Source organism: Ursus americanus, chromosome 35 (assembly GCF_024610735.1).
Source record: "Ursus americanus isolate L20-20 chromosome 35, mUrsAme1.1.p, whole genome shotgun sequence".
NCBI lineage: Eukaryota > Metazoa > Chordata > Mammalia > Carnivora > Ursidae > Ursus > Ursus americanus.
The window spans coordinates 10001810-10016312 of record NC_142161.1 but is presented as its reverse complement, the minus strand read 5'-3'; the positions used below and the strand labels follow the sequence as shown (position 1 = coordinate 10016312).

The 14503-nt window shown below is 37.9% G+C and overlaps 1 protein-coding gene across 4 annotated transcripts in view; it reads left to right on the top strand.

Moving 5' to 3' along the window:
- Positions 1–14503, top strand: part of PRKD1 (protein kinase D1) — a 310996-nt gene that overhangs the window by 269710 nt on the left and 26783 nt on the right. The window lies entirely within an intron of this gene.

Here is a 14503-nt window from a genome sequence, read left to right as displayed (position 1 = left end):
CTGTGTAACACAGAGAACTACCGCAGTTTTCTCTGTTTTCCTGGGGAAGATCATAACCAGGCTTTGAAGATGCCAATTTTATAGACTCATAGCTTAGTGCTTGCTAATCAGTTACCAAAAAAGATTTTTTAGAAAATTCTTAACTTGGCAACATTGAGCTGTAAATGACGTCTGAAAACTTAGTAAATGACATCATGCCAAACCTGGACACCCTGCTGTCCCAGTCTCCGCTCCCAAGTGGTGTCCTAAAGTCAGATCCTTTGCAACATGCCAACCTCCAGACTGACATATGTACAGAGACATTTATCCTTGCTTACCAGACGTGAGAGAGAGAAGCTTCCTGGTTAACATGGCTCTGTCTCTCTACATGTTATTGCAGTGGCGGAGAGTGATTGGATAGATGTTGAAGGTCTAATTCTCTGTGTCTAGGCCCTGTAATTGACTTTCCAGAGCCTGTCAGTGGGTTGAGTGGCTGACTCTATAGTGAGGTAGAAAAAATAAAATACACCTGAGCATAAACTGCCTCCCATCTCCTCTTCCACAAGAGTGGGTGCAGTGAACAACTTGGATACAATAAACAGACATTTGTCAAAATTTTCATTATGGTTTTCAAAAAAAAAAAAAAAGTTTGTTTAGGTTGAAAGTCAAATTCTGCCCCTTGAGCATGCGTGAAGAGGTTGAACAGTTCTCATATTATGGCCCGGAATCTCAAAAATCCTCATCGCTTATCACTCTTCCCCACTGTCCCTAACCATTCACTTTATTCATCAAACTCGTATTGATTGAGTGCATGTCATGAGCTAAGCACCATCCTAGGTCCAGTGAATACAGTGGGGAAAAGATACACAGATCCTTATTGTCGTGGGTCTTTTTTTTTTTTTCCTTAAGGTGGTTTCAGTAAAGCATGGACCCATGGACAGAAAGAGCTGCCTGTTGTTGTGGGTCTTCATTTGAATCACTCAGCTATACCTTCAGTCAGATGTTTGCAACTTATTTATGTGTTGAATTTTCAATCACATAACATGTACCATGAGTCTTATTAAGGCTTGGCTTAATTATATGCACATACGGGATTCAGAAGTTCATACTTTATTCTAAAGTTGCCAAATGTTTCAAAATTTGTTCATCAAAAATACGGGACTCAAAAAAAAAAAAAAAAAAAAAAGTACGGGACTCATCCTATCTCCCAACTGAAACAAATGAAAGAAAACGTTTTAACTGTTTAACCTTTGTCTGATTTATCAGCCTCTCAGGAAAGATTATAATTCAATATCCAGAGACAGTGAAGTTCAAGCTCACCTCCTTTGAGTCTTTGCTCAGATATCATCAACTGTATAAGTACCATTCTTACCTTATTGAAAACTACGGTTCACTCAAACCCCCTCCCACCCCTACCCCTGTACCTCTCTTACTCTGATCTATGTTTTTTTCTTCTGTAGCACTTATCACCTTCTGTTCTATTACAGAATTTCATTTATTATATTTGTTGTGTGTTTCTCTCCTCAGCCCCTTCGCTAGAATATACATATCAAGGGGGATAGATATCATTCTTTTGTTTACTGATATATCCCAAACACCAGAAATTGTTCCTGGCACACATCAGGTATTTCGCAGATATTTGTTGAAGTAAAATTGTACAGAAACACCATCCTGTCACATAAAATGGCCTACATAGTATCCAACCAGGTAGCAAAAGTCTAGACTGCCTTTGCTATTAATGGTTAATTGGTTGGTCAGTTAAGAGGGATTAATTATGGTTGGTGGGGTTAGTTCTTTGAAAGCCCTCATCGCCTCATTTTATATTTCTTTTTCTTTTTTTTATTTTAAAGATTTTATTTTATTTATTTGACAGAGATAGAGACAGCCAGCGAGAGAGGGAACACAAGCAGGGGGAGTGGGAGAGGAAGAAGCAGGCTCATAGGAGAGGAGCCTGATGTGGGGCTCGATCCCAGAACGCTGGGATCATGCCCTGAGCCGAAAGCAGTCGCCCAACCGCTGTGCCACCCAGGCGCCCCTCATTTTATATTTCTTATCAAAAGTAAGAGTTCATCTTTTTGGACCTGAAAAGACAAATTGGTAATGGGGATAGGAAGTGGGGGCTAGAATTGTGACTCACTAAGTGATATGTTCAGAAAGTACCATGACTGAAATCAACCGGATGGTGAGCAAGGTTTTCTTTCACTACTCTTGAGGAACAGAATTCCATCCGTCTGGATGGAAGCAGTTGGTATCCTCTGCCTTGTGGCCCCCTACTTAACGAAAGCTGGAGTCCTAGTTTATGGTTGTACCTGGAGTCTCACAAGTTCTGCCCTGTCACCTTCTTCCCGATTCTCCAGAAGGAGCCATGTGGGCTGAAGCGACTGATGGCAGAAATCCCTGCTCCTGCTACTCTCCTAGTCCTCTGGTCAAATTCTGATTTATTTCTATTGTTTGTGGAAAAGCACATTTGCTTATAGAAGACCTCAGAGTTGTGTAAATATTGAATTTGTGAATTAGGAGAATTCTTTCTTTGTCCATTTTCTCCTTGCTGTATAACCTAGGTCAGGGCTTTCCAAAATCTGAATCAGTCATTAGAAAACTAAGCTCTTCAGTTATTTTTGAATAGTTGACAAATCAAGGCAAGTGTGAATCTTATGGCTTAGTCATCCCTTACTTACATCATTTAGAATAGCCTGTTTTCATTAGATGTAAATACTTCATTATTATTATTATTACATATCAGTAGAATGTTAATGCAGATGTTAAATGTTTCATAAAATCCCCAAGGGATCCTACTTATATTATTATTTTAAAAGTTGTATCTTGGGGGCGCCTGGGTGGCATAGCGGTTAAGCCTCTGCCTTTGGCTCAGGGCGTGATCCCGGAGTTCTGGGATCGAGCCCCATGTCAGGCTCTTCTGCTATGAGCCTGCTTCTTCCTCTCCCACTCCCCCTGCTTGTGCTCCCTCTCTCACTGGCTGTCTCTCTCTCTGTCGAATAAATAAATAAAATCTTTAAAAAAAAAAAAAAGTTGTATCTTGATTTAAAAAAAGACATAGCAGATTTGAAATTACTTTTTTTCTATTCATGTCAGTAAAATAAGGATAAAAAGGTTGTTGTTTTATGATCAGGGATATCACAGAAAACTGAGCTTTTACAAGGAGATGGTAACTATATCTTACAAAACTTAGAAACTTAAAATTTTAAAGTAAATAGTATTGATATATTTAATATACTAATGTGGACTTGTTCAGTCAGAATTACAACACTAGCACTTGTGTTTATGATACAATGTGTGAAAGCATTTTGGAATTTAAAAGGGACTAAATATAGAATACATACTATAGACAAAAATACATAAGAATTTTACAAGCCATAAATTAAATGTGTCCCCTGGCACTTACCTCCAAAATTACCTCTATTATCCTGGTTTCTCTGTTGTGAGGCACTCCTCTTCCCATTCAGGTCTCTCTTCACTTAAACACAAACCAGCAGCCACATGCCGTCTCCATCCGTCCAGGCTGCCTTGCATAGGCACGCCCGGTTCTTGCTTCTCTACGGCTGCACTTTAGATTCTGCTCTCCTCTTCTTTCCATTCTTGTTCATAAATTCCCTTGTCTTTGGTTTCCACGGCTACCTTAAAGAAAATGCAAGGTCCTTTTGCCATCCCCTTGTTTTCTCCTTCTGCCCACCTGTCACCTTTGGCTATTTTTCAGTCCTTATGCAGCATTGAGCATTTGTTCCCCCTATCCTTACAAGATCGTATTTCTCCTTGCCCGCTAGTTCCTCCAACCTTCTTCCTGAACTTCTCCTTTCTTTCATCTAACTGGCCTCCGCTAATGTGGGACTCATTCTCGCAGTGAGGTCATCCACATTAAGAGCTCCTTTGACATTTCTTCCCAGGTCGTTCCTTAATTTATCTTTGAGTTCTGATCTTCCAGAGGCACTTGAGTCTCATATTTTTGACCTTAGGACATCTCCACTTTGCTGGGCCAGTCTTACCCCAAACCAGCCAGCCTAAAACCAAACACTTAATCCTAACATCTTTCCCTGCAAGATACTCTCTCCCTAACTTTGTTTTGCTTTCATTCTTCCAGTTTCTAAGGCAAGAACCCTTTTCCTCAATTAATAAAAATGTTAAGTCAATCATCAGTACCTGCGAAGTACTTCCTTCCTTTACACAAAGCAATTTACTGAGTCTCTGGGCCATATAAAAATGAATGAAACCTTTGAAGATGTTTATCATCTGTCTGGGCAGTCAGATACAAGTAACTACAAGTCAGGATAGCTGTGGAAGCATAGTGAAAGAAATCATGGATTATGATGGAGGCCAGGATGTTGGAATCAGGGAGAGCTTCCAAGAGAAATATGGCATTGGCGAAGTCCTGAAAGATTTGGTTTTGATAACCAAAGAAATGTTGGAAAGGCTTATTAGACTGAGGGGCCTACCTTAGTAAAATAAATACTCTATGAAAAATGAGTAGAAAAATTTAGATCATTTTAGAAGAGTAGCTTTCAAACATTTTCCCTCATGTATCCTCAAAAAGAATTCCAAAAAACGTTGTACCTGGTTGTATATTTTTAAGATGACAGCTAGAACTGTTTTATCAGACATTTAAAGAGTTTTAATTTTGTACTGTATTAAAAATATTGATATTTAAAAATAAAGCTAGTATATCACTCCTTTACAAGTATGTACTAGAATCTAAATATCATAGACATTTGATATACTTTACCAACCATTTAAAAAAATATGTGAATGGGCTCTTCTTTAACAATATAATTCACAATATTCCTTGTTTTTCTTTGAATATATTATACTTTTCCCACAAAATTGTATTCTAATGTAATGTGTTCTTATACTTGAAAGTCTTTTATTGGTCCCCTTTCATAATTATTTACAGTAAAAATAAGCATATATTTTAAATTTTTTGATCACAACACTTTAATAAATGTTTAAAGCATTCTTTTGGGTTCAGTTATCATTACAATTATTAGTAAAAACTTTATTCTATGAAATTTTACCTATACTTGTTAAACATAAAAAATAAAATGTTGCTGAAAACACACTATTTATTGAGATTGATTTTTTAATTTAGTTCATAAATTGATGTGTGAATATTACTTATCTTTTGAATTAGAATTTAGCAACCATTTTATTTTTTTTAAACTATAGGAGCCAAGTTGTAAGCCCAAACAAACAAAAACAGTGATTTATCTTCGGAAATTCATTTCAGTTCTCTCTCTGTTAAAAAATCCATTAAATCTCTAATTTTGATGGAAGAATGAATTAGAAACTAAGTTACAGATGAATTGATTTCCAAGTTAGAGTCATTCACTTCTGACTGGCACAGTATTTCAAATTTTCTTTCTACTTTTCTCTCAGAGGATTTTTCTCCCCATGGCAAGGCACTCTAGTAATATTTGGAGTGAGTGAGAAGCATCCGTAGAAAGGAGGAAAAATTATTATGAAAGGAAACATAGGGATGGAGAATTTGAGAACTACACAGATATTTTCAGATCTGCATTAGAAGTTATTTGTGGACTGGTATTCATTCATTCATTCCTCATATATTATTGGGTGCCCACCATGTTCCAGGCAGTAAGGATACAGATATAAACAAAACAGATTTTCTCAAAACTCTATAAACAAAACAGATTTTCCTAAAACTATGTTCTGTTCACATAGCTCATAAAAATCTTCCTGTTCCCCAAGAGTATGCCTACTTGGTTAAGAGACTGCTGTGGTGGGACATAGTGTGCGGTAAGACCAGGAAATGGCTTTCATGTGAGTTCATGGAGAACCTTAGATATTGTGCCAAGGTGATTGGATTTTATTATGCTTGGGTGATTGTAAGTTATTGAAATGTTTTGAAAAAATGTTATCAAATAGCATTTGGAGATGGCATATTATAGAGAAAAATGTCTAAAGGCAAGAAAACCTTGTTGGAGGCTATTTGCTATTTTCAGCTAGTAGTGACAAAGTGCCCCTGTTCCTCTTCTTTCTTGCTATGCAGTTGTCTTGGTTTCATCCTTAACATTTCTCTTGGCACTAGTCTAGACCAGACCTTTTTTTTTTTTAAATTTTATTTATTTATTTGTCAGAGAGGGAGAGGGAGCGAGCACAAGCAGGAGGAGTGGCAGGCAGAGGGAGAAGCAGGAGAACAAGGAGCCCAATGTGGGACTCAATCCCAGGACCCTAGGATCGTGACCTGAACAGAAGACAGACGCTTAACCCCCTGAGCATTCCTAGACCAGACTTTTAAAAATTCATGCCTTGATTACTGCAGTGGGTGATATTCTGATAGTTTGGTTCCCCACTCCCCCAACTCCACTCCGTCATCATCCTGCTGACACTGCCTTTTCCCCTGGTCCGTCCTGAAGACCACAATCAGATGAGTCTTTAGTGGGTTTCCATCCTATCCCTTCCTAGCTTAGTAGTTTTCTTATTTCGTCAAATCTGTTTTTAGCATTGTAGGTGATCGTGCTGGACCTTATCACTTCTATTCAACTGAGTCCTCCATTTCTCTTCAAGTTACTGTTCTCATCATACTCTTAACCTCTGGCCATTGCTCAGCTTTTAATTGCAAGCCCGGATGCCCATCTTGGTTTCCTTGGTTTATTCATGTTTGATTGATCTTCAAGATGTATCGATCCTCTCTGACTGTCTTGTGCTCTTTTCCATATCTCCTGTTTACTTATGGTTTCTAGTCTTCATATAAAGTAGTAATACGTATCGAATGCTTCTTATGTCATAATTAGATTATAAACAAATTTGAAAGTCTCAGCAACGCCTTTTCAGTTTTCACAATGCCTAGCACAGTAGTAAAGGCATTACAAGTAATAGGTTAACATTTGACAAAATTGTCTTAAATCACATACTGTATTAAATTTTCAGGGCCTTTGTTATAAAACCTTTTGCATGAATCATTAAATTTTAGGAGAAAATTATGGTATTTGATGAGGAGGAAGAGTTTGTAGAATGGCTGTTAATTGTTCCCGATGTTACAGGTTGTCTCAAAAGCTGAATCCTGGGGGGGAAAATGGGCTTTGGGTGCAAAGGAAGTCGAGAACATGTCAGAGTGACATGTTAAAGACAGTGGAACCTCAAGATCAAGAGGGGATTTGGTAACATAGAACTACACTGTGGTGGTACATGGGTTTAGAGAAAGAATGAGCTACAGGGGATGTCCTGCCAGTCAGGAAAATAAGGAATCGTCAAGGCAGCTTGTCAAGGTGGATTTCATAACAGGCAGAGGGAACACTGAGAAGAGAAGACTGACCACAGGCAGTATTCAGAAATCCAGACAATAGGCTGAGATGGGTTGTGAGATCATAGTGAGGAGGCTGAAGTGGCATGGAGCCTGAGGCATACCAGTTAGAACAGGCAAGACCCCAGTCCTAAATGGATTTGAGTCCACAGAAAGAATTAAAGCAATGTGTAACACAGCATTTAAAGAACATGAGTTCTGGAATCAGATGCCTCAGTTCAAAGCTCAGACTCATTATTTAAGAGTTCTTAGGAGCTTGGATAAGTTACTTTTACATCGTCTGAGCCTCAGTTTCCTTCTCTGGAAAACCTCATAGAGATGTTATAAGACTTGGATATGATAATTTTGTGAAACTCTTAGCAATGCCTGACAGATAGTAAAGGTTCCATACTTATTAAGGTGTAGGTTGTAAAGTCTACTCCACTAGGTTGTAAAGCCTAGCTCCTAGAAACCAGTTCCAATAACTTGATATTGAATTCCCTATATAGAGAACCTAGGAACACATTGTTTCATCATAACAAAGAACATGGTTGACTCAAAGCCTAGACTCAGGCTGAAACGTACCTTAACATATACCTGGCCCCTGATGGGTGCTTAGTAAATATTTATTTAACAAATGATGTCACCACACTGAAGAAACCAGGGGAATACAGAACTGCAGAGTGTGCCAATAAGATAATAAAGCATTCCTTATTATTTTGTCTAAAAACATGGCAATTTGTCTTCATTGAGCAAGATGAAATATATATGTCTTGTAAGTAAATGGCTTTGTTCTCTTAGTCTAGAAGGGTGATCAGGAGGTGGAGAAGAGGTGATCATGATAGAAAACCAGAGAATATGGGGCGCCTGGGTGGCTCAGTCGTTAAGCGTCTGCCTTCAGCTCAGGGCATGATCCTAGGGTCCTGGGATCAAGCCCCACATCAGGCTCCTCGGCTGGTAGCCTGCTTCTTCCTCTCCCACTCCCCCTGGTTGTGTTCCCTCTCTCGCTGGCTGTCTCTCTGTCAAATAAATAAATAAAATCTTAAAAAAAAAAGAAAAAAGAAAACCAGAGAATAATACTGCTAAATATGGGTGGGAAAAATGAAAAGTTTTGCAAACTGGTGATTTTTTAAAAAAATCATGAAGGAGTCAATTTTTCTTTCTCTAGAGAAAAATATGCAAAATTTGACTTCTTTTAGTGTGTGGGGAGAGGTTAGTTTATACTTCTATCGTTTCATCTAATATGTTTACTGTATTTCTTCAAATATTTCTTTGTATTTTATTGCATGAAGAATTTTCAAGAAATTGTTTCTTTAGATAAGACACGTTTTGCAGCTCTGAGGTAATCTTGTTATCTTCTGCATGTTCCAAAAAACGAAGCCCATTGACTAGGTGTATACCTATCAAAAATAGAGGAAAAAAGGAAACAAAGATCTATTATACGAAAAGGAAAAGGAACTTAGAAATTTTTCCAAATATATATCGTGTTCTGTAAGAAGTTAGTCACAGTGAAAACTTAGTGTCAAAAAGCCAGGTTCCAAGTCAAAACTGTTCCTTTTCCTTGGGGGTGGAGAGGAGTAAATCTTTTTAAACCTTGATTTCCTTAATTATGAGTGGGAATTCATCTGACTTCCTGTACTTGGTTTGCAAGAATGTTTTGGAGAACTAAATTAAATTATATATAAATTGCTTTTTAAATCAGTGTTCCCCAGCATATTTTTGGAAGAACACTAGTCTTTTGAGTTTCTTCATGGAAGGGGATGAGGGGTCAAGATTCCCTCATTAAGACAGTTTAGAAAATACTGTGTATGATATCCAGGTCACCCACATCTTGGAAGTGAATACAATCTTTTCACTTATTAAAGCCCCATAATTAAGAACTTGTTTAATTTTGAGAATATGCCAATTAGACACATTTTGGCACCGAAAGCTTACACAAATGTGAAATATCACTATTTGACCTTTTTGCACATAACGTTCTGTCTTCTATTCCTGTCCAGTAGACCCTATATACTCACTCCACTTCCCATTATCTGATATATAAGACGTCAGAAAGATTATGTGTCTGCGCAGATCATTTAACACTATAATAGAATGTTATGCTTTCTGGAGTGCTGGCATCTAAATATAGAAGCTGGGCTACAGTGATATGATTTGTTAAAAATTACACTTGAAATCTAACACCAAGACTAGATTGGATTTATGCACTCGTATTTCTAGCCAGATAGATGAACAGGAAATAAAAAAGTGTTCCAGATGTGTCTCCATTGCTATGCATTTGATAGCAAAGTGAAAAAAAAAAATCCAGATATTTGAGCCATTTTCGCTTTTAAATACAATAAACACATCTTGATTTACAAATTTCAATTTTTCTATTTTAACAACCATGCTTTAATTCTTGCCTTTCCCCTAAACACAAACTGAGTAATAGCATGGAAGAAGGGGGGGTCATATTTTATGGGGGAAATGTTGCTAACACTGATTTTTTTACGGTATTGATAACTCGTTAATTTTCTGTCTCTGAAGTCTTTGTTGTTGGCTGTCAAATATCAACACATTTTACCTAGTCAACTTGGAATTCTGGCCTTAGTTAGGGGTCAAGGGGTCGGTAATGGAGTACGTACAAGATCCTTTCTCTTGAGGGTCTGTCCCAGATTCTCCTGATAGAAATCACTCCCCCTTCCCCTCAAAATTACAGTATCAAATTCACCCATATATAGACATTAATTCCAAGGAGACCTCAGTGTATCAGTCCAGATGACAGACTTAGGACATCTAGATTTTTTTTTTTTTTTAATTTTCCGTGTACCTCTAATTTGAAGGATTCCTGGTGATGGTTGGAAAATATCACGTATCTTTATGCTATTTCCACCTGATGAAAAGTCAAAAAAATCTGGAAACAGTATGAGAGAAGATGATGGGAGGGTTTTTTTTTTAAGTATTGTTTTATATATACTCTCCCTTCTCCCCCTTAGCTTCTTCTCTTAGAGGGAAAGGAGAGGGCTCATTATATTTATCATGTGTTCACAGCAACCCTGGAATCTAAAGCTAGATTGAAGCATTTCCAGAATTGATGAAGAGAAGAATGACTCAGAGATGTGTAGATAAGTTAATGGGTATGCATGAATACAAAATCATGCATCAGACCTCAGCTGATTTTCTTGCTGTGCAAATATTAAATTGGTCCTTTCTCTTTTTCTTTTCCTTTTATTTATTGGGCCAGTGTTACTTAATACAAGACTCAAAGCTAATTTAAGATGTTGTGGTAAACTGTGCATTACAAGCTGGCCACCTGCAAGTTGACTGTCTTGAGAGCCAGGCACGATACAGGTATATCTCTTGTTTTTAGCAGTTAATGAAGATGCTTCAGCTTACTGTTTCTCTCACAAAATTTTGGACTATATTAAACTAGCATCAATCTGTGCTAACTACTGCTACAACCGAAGTAAATTACATTCCAGTTCTGATGGATGGTATGAGCAGATTACCAAAAATTACATGAACGTTTCTGAGTTCCAAGAGTCCAATGGATTCAATTTGATTGTGGCCCCATTGATCTAAATGTCTAAAGAGGATGGATTGTTATACCTGGTCTTGTGGTTGAAGTAACATCATATGCATTTATTCCTCTGACAGTGCATGTTAGCTTTATTTTGTTCTAGGTTATTACCAACGTACCTTTCTAAAAGTTCGCAGATGAAATTTGCCAAAAATGCTAAAAGATAACTAAAGTCGGAGCCCATTTAAACTGTAGACCTTTTGCCAACTGAGCATGAAATGGGCACATGTTTATACACAACTAGGTGATCGCCATTCTCGCGTAAGGCCAGGAGGGCCTTCACCTAGTGCAACACAGCCCTCACTTGGCTGACCTCAGAGTAGCCACACCTCTGCCATCACTGAGGTCTACAAGCACAGCAAGGGGAAAGATGGGGGAGGACACACTGGCAGGTGCAAGTCTGTGGCAGTTCACACTTACCCTGTAGCCTCTGTTAGATGAAAAGCAAAAAGAAATTTTCTTTGCTGCCACTTACTATAAACTTTCAGGTATCAAACTAGAGAGAGAAATGTGACCCAGATCTTTTTAAAATGATAGAAGATCTGCCTAATAATAATATCAGTTAACCTTTACTATGTACCAGGCATGAATTCAAGTATTTTATACACATTAAATAATTAAGTCCTACTTACATTTCAGAATTAGACACATTCTTCTTATACCATTTTACCTAGAAAGAAATGGAAGTCAAGAGCTGGGAAGTGCAGAGCTTATATACACTCTGGCAGTCTGTGTCCGGGGACTGTGCTCGTGAAATTAAGTACCACGCCTTGAGACTTTCCTTGTAGTCATGCCTGCTCTGGGTTAAAGCAAAAATGGAGAAAGAGGTGGGAGTCCAAAGGCCTTCTCTACACGAAAAGGCAGAAGTATGGTGATCCTTATTATCTGAATAGCCCATTTTCATTGCTTTATTTCTCATCCTCAGGACAATAATGAAATCCTAGGAAATTAGGTTTTCACAACTCAATGGGGATGGAGGTTGGCATGGAGGGAAAGGGATAATTTGGAAGGAGTATCCTGATGGTGGCCTTAAGCTGCTGCTGCTTTGCTTCTCTCTGGCTGATGACTCTTGCCTAGTGGCCTTTGAGAATGAGCTGAAACTATGAATATCTCCTTATTGAGAACTAGATATAAAATAAATACAAATCACCCAAAAAGCAGCAAAATTATGGGTTTCTTCCTATCAAAGATGCTGAAGTATTTACGAGAGCGGTAGCCAGAACTCGTATATTTTGAAGGAGTGGTATCTGGAAACCACCAGGATGTCTTTGTCATTCCCCTGAGACTTCAGAAAATCATTTTTCGACTCACACCAGTGGTGGCATCTCTGATATTAGTCGTCATCAGAATCCTGAGATTGCTTACTAGCAAATTCAAGTGAAGTTACAATGAAAAATTCATGTACTGTATTCTTATGTGAAGAGAAGATATCAGCATATACCATATCTGATGCAAAATGTGCTGACTAAATATGTTGGATATGCATTATCATCTCTTCAGTAAAAGCATTTAAATCCTAAAGAATGTTATCTATATACTAAAAAGTAAGGAGATATAGAAATTCATCTTTCAATCAAATTTACAAATTTGCATTGGACGTTTAATATGTACCAGGCACTAAGCTTATACTGACTAGGAATATAACTGATGAAATATAGGCCTATGGAGCTTGTAGTCTTGTTAGGTAAGCCACACAGTTTCACCAGTAACTGAGTATGATGTGTTAACTGTTCTGAAAGAGAATTTATCAAGGATTGAGGAAAGAGGGTGGAGAGACATCCAAGTCAGACTTTGGGAATCAATAAAAGCTGCCTGACCACTAAATATTCATGCCAGGCAAATGGTCCAGTTCAGGCTGAGAGAAAGTATATACGAAAGTATAGAAAGGAGAGACAGAATGATACTTGTTGGAAAATACTTTACTGTGGCTAGAGGGAAGGGTAGATATGTAGGAGAAGAAGAAAAGAAGCTGGGGAAATATTGGGGTGGGAGGAGGATAAGTAGTTGATGGTGAAGGGTCCTGTGTGCCATGCTAATGGGGTATATCTACTCCTGAAGCTAGTGGTGGTTCCCTTATGAACTGGAAGTTAGATGGATCAGAACCACAGTGGCAGCCCCTTGAGGAATGGGCTGGAGGAGAGCAAGACCTAAGACAAGATTGCTTGGGAGGCTGTGGCCCATCCCCAGGAAGGAGATGAGGCTCAAACCAACACATTGATGGTTGAGGATGAAGGCGAGGCATCGGTGTGAGAGAAATTAAGGGGATGAGCTCTAAAACTTTCAGAGACCAACTGGTTGTTAGAAGTGAGAGAGAAGGGAGTGTTCAGGATGACTCTCGGGTTTCTGACCTAGATGACAGGCCATTTACCAAGAGAGGAAATACTACCAGAAGAGTCAGTTTGGGTGGAAAGACACTGATCCCATCGTTGGCATCATTCATTTATATGAATAGACCTAAAAGACACTTGGATGTAAGATTCTGGAATTTAGGAGAGAGAGCTGAGCTTCCCTGATCAATTTCGATATTATCTTTACTGAGTCTTATAATCATCTGCTTTCTACAATGACTTTTGTAGCATCTTTCCAGGAATTACATACTATTTCCCCTTTATAAGGCCTCAGATAATGGTGATTTCAAGCGGCCTTGAATGAAGTATAAATTGTAAGAGAATGTGATTAGAAAATGGATAAGAAGGTGTGTGTGGTCTTCTGTCAACCCGGGCAAACGGGCAGTAATGAGGATCAACAAATCCATTGCCACAGTGCTTTACTTCTGAGAAAGGCACCTCATGTCCCCACCAGTACCACTGTGTAATGGAATATTCTTCCTTCTGTTCTGCATGCCATTTAGAATTTAGACCTTGGACTCATCACTGTTAAGTTTCTTTCTTTCTGTCTCATTATGAACTAAAGCATTCAGGTGTTTGATAGAAAAGTATTCAGAAGTCCCCATATTAAGGCTGTATTGCTCCTAAATAACCTGTTAAAAAGATATGTTGATTCTAATTCTCTTTCCTACCTCTCATATGTTTGAGTATAATAATCCTAAAGGCAGAATAAAGAAGGGGAAAACATGACACCTTTAACTTACCACAGCTAAATATACGGAATGAATACTCAACTTCAGAGTTGAGGATTTAAATAAAGCAACACTATTAAAATTAAAGAATGTAAGTACTAATGAAATATTGTTTAACATGAATCCAAAAAATATAAAATAGCATGTATGCATACACTAAAAATGTTAATTAGTTAAATCCTTTTTTTTAGGTAAAATATTATAACTTTTATAAAAGCTTTTGCTTTTAGTGACTAATTTCCATTGATTACATAAGAATTTTCTAGGCAACTTGAATCAGGAAAATTTTTGTCTTGATCTCCAAACAGTATTTCCTCCAGACTTCAGAATAATTTATATTCACCCCATGGATATGTCATCAATCTGTTAAGTGTGAATGGACACTATTCTTTCCTGTACTTGACCAAATGTTTCATTTCCTGAAAATTAAGTTACTTAAATGCAACAAACAGATGGCCAGAGAGTCCAGTAGTAGATTACTCTGCCATGAAATTTATTATCTGAATTCCTGAGGTAGGCCTGAGAAGTTAGCACAATTCTTTCTGAACACTAGTCTGCCATAGTGTTACGGTCATCAAGTCACTTTTAAGTTAATTCGGTTACTTTGGACATTAGCAGGAAAAGTTGAAAAGTTATT